Source organism: Chrysochloris asiatica, unplaced genomic scaffold (assembly GCF_000296735.1).
Source record: "Chrysochloris asiatica unplaced genomic scaffold, ChrAsi1.0 scaffold00140, whole genome shotgun sequence".
NCBI classification, from domain to species: domain Eukaryota; kingdom Metazoa; phylum Chordata; class Mammalia; order Afrosoricida; family Chrysochloridae; genus Chrysochloris; species Chrysochloris asiatica.
This window is the reverse complement of record NW_006408658.1, coordinates 3,452,745-3,456,062: the sequence shown is the minus strand read 5'-3', so window position 1 is coordinate 3,456,062 and position 3,318 is coordinate 3,452,745.

The window sequence follows — 3,318 nt, the reverse complement described above, 5'->3', positions numbered from 1 at the left end:
TACCGCTGCCACACTTGAGTCCATCAATGATGCCATCTGGCCAATCCATCTCGTTCAGGGGTCTTCCCCTTTTTCTCTGACCCTCCACCTTACCCAACATCACATCCTTCTCCAGCGACTGTTCCCTCCTGACAATATGTCCAAAGTATGAGAGATGAAGCTTAGCCATCTTGGCCTCCAAGGAGCACTCTAGCTGCACATCTTCCAAAACAGATCTATTGGTTCTTTTGGCAGTCCATGGCACTTTCAGTATTCTCCTCCAACACCACAACTCAAAGGCATCAATTCTTCTACGATCTTCCTTATTCACTGTCCAGCTTTCGCATCCATATGAGGCTATTGAAAATACCATGGCTTGGGTCAGGCGCACCTTGGTCCTCAAGCTGACATCTCTGCTCTTCGACACTTTAAAAAATTCCTATGCAGCAGATTTGCCCAATGCAATACGTCGTCTGATCTTTTGACTGCTGCTTCTGTGAGTGTTGATAGTTGATCCAAGAAGAATGAAGTCCTTGACAACTTCAATCTTTTCTCCATTCTTCTAAGAATACCATGTACAAATGTGCAGGACAGCTCTCTCCTTCCTCAGAACCTCAAGAACATGTTCCATACATAGTAGTGTCAAATAAAGCTTCCTGAGTTTACATTTTTAGTTTGTATTTTCATACAATAGTTTGTATTTCTACTTGTGTGATATAAAATTTTGTACTATTAGACTGCATATGTTTTAACAACCATACCTCCCAGCAGTTTGCAGTTAATTTTAGATAGAGTTTTCTGTCTCAGCTTAAAATATTACTGCTTTAAAGTTGTACTATCCTAACTTCAGTCACTAGGACTGTTTAATAGACCAATATACCTGAGAATCACAGACAGCATTATACTTCAAGAGATTTTGAAATGCTCTTTTTGATAATGCGTGCGAACCAATGCTCTTCAATGTGTCATTGATAGAATAATATACATATGCCTACAATGAAGACCAGTTAATACCAGTATTATTCAGATTTATTCAGCAACCACTAAAGTCAGTGATGATGACATTGAAGATGAAATTGAAGATACCAACTTTTTCAGTCTGAAATTGATCAAACATGTAATCAAGAAGTATTAATTATTACTGGTAATCAGAATACAAAGGTTTGAAACAAGGAGGAAGAATCAGTATTTGAAAAATATGGCCTAGGTAACAGAAATGATGCTGGATATCTCTGATAGAATTTGACAAGACCAAATGACTTCATGGCAAACACCATTTTTTGTTGTTTTTTAAATGTTTTATTGTGAATTATGTGATAGTTGACATGGGAGAACATTAGCTTTACATTCATCCTATCGTATATTATTTCATTGCCATGGTTACAATCCCCTTCATGCATCATCAACCAACCAAAGGGTATATCCTGCAAGCCTAGCCCCCAGTAATCAGCACACTGCCCCTCTCCTTCTCTGTGTTTAAAGCCACTCCATCTCTCCATGTCATTGTCTCTGCCTCCATCAGTACTTCTCTGGGTAGGATCTCACTCTCTGCTCTTCTCCACTGAAGGTCCCAGGGACCTCCGCTCCTAGACTGCAAAGTTAATCACTCCCCTCCTTTTGCTACAAAACATCTACCTTTACATTTCCAACCATCACAGTCAGTCCTGATCACAATTATTCACTATTGTATCCCAAGAGACCTATCTGTATCTCCTTTCACCAACCCAGCCCAGACAGATTGGATACTTCTCAGTGGAGATTCTACCTTCCTCTGCTCCTTCTGGCTCTAGGCTTCCTCTTGAAAACTTGTAAGGCACTCACTTCTTGACCCCACCCCCATTTTGGGTAGCCAATGTCCAGATTGTCCATCCCTGCCTACTCTGTATATGGAGGGGGTGGGAATGATCCTCATTGTAAAGATTTGTTCCCTTTTTTGAGCTATTGCATCCATGGATGTAGGTCAAGTTCATCAAATTGTATCAGATTACTCTTTTTTTCCTCTTCTAGTTGAGTTCTGATCATCCGGTCATTTAAGCCAGGTCAAGTGGGTATTAATCTGCAAGAGTGGATGTTCTTATGCATATGCCCTCTCTTATCAGCTGGAGGCTTCACTCTCCATTCTAGTCCTCTGTGGCTATGTCACTGTCTCTGCGCCCAAGAGTCTCCACGTCTTGCTACACTGCTGGTCAACCAGGTTTCCACCCGGGTTCACAAGAGTCTATTGAATGTTGTAGGGTTTAGCTCACAGCTTCATTGTTATTTTTCCCTCACTTCCCCTTGTCGGTGGCAAACGTGGTCACCAATCAGAGTGTGTACTCCTATTGAATATTAGTCTTGGAAGGGGATTTTCCCTGAGGGGACCTGACCACTTTGCTTGATGTCTCCTGGGCAAGCAATTTGCTTGTTCTTGTAATAATTAGTCGGACTGCCTATATTGTTTTGTCTTTTTCCTGTCGGTCTTTCTTTTAAGAAGTATCTTCTGTTCTTCTAACCACTCCAGGCTGGTCTGCTTGTCCTTTCAAATGGAAATTTCCCACCTCAGAAGAGTCTGGATGCGGTTCAGGATTCCACCTATGGTCTTATGTAATGCAGAGGCTCTGCAGGAAGCATCCTTCACTGGGTACGTTGTAGCCCCATTTTAAGTATTCCAATCAGTTATAGGCAGAAGATGAACTTGAATTTACAAGCTTTCTATAGTGATATTTGTAGCTATTCTTTTCTCTCCCCCTAAAGTGTTTATTTTATAATGGTATGCAAGGGAAACCAAGATTAAAAGACAGCTAAGCATCTTAACATTATTTCTCCTTTTTCCCCATTGCAACCATGTCTCAATCCCTGAATCCCAGAGCTCTGTTGTTCCAAGATTGTGCATGCATCATTATTTACCTTTGTCCCACTTAGCCCATACAAACCTGTCTAATTGTTTTCCCATTGCTTTGTTCTTCCATTCCCCTCCCTCTTCTTTTGTATTGCCCCCTCCCTAGAACCCAAACTATCCTGTGTCTATTCCCTGTCCTGCCCTTCACCTTCCCCTCCCTCCCGTTGCCACACTCCCCACATCCCAGTAACCAGCAAAGAATCCCCTTCCCCCCTTTAGTATGGGTTCTTTTTGTTAGTCTTTTACAGTAGTGGTCCTGGATATTTTTAATATATGCTTAATAGTGCAGTTATGCCATGTATTAGGGAGACATTTTTTTTTCTTTGATAGTTTTGATAGTCTTAGGTTTTACATTTAGGTTTTTGATCCATCTTAATTTAGTTTTTGTATACAGTGAGAAGTGTGTATTCTGTTTCAATTTTCTGTAAGTGGATATTCAGACTATTTCTTCCCTATTTAAT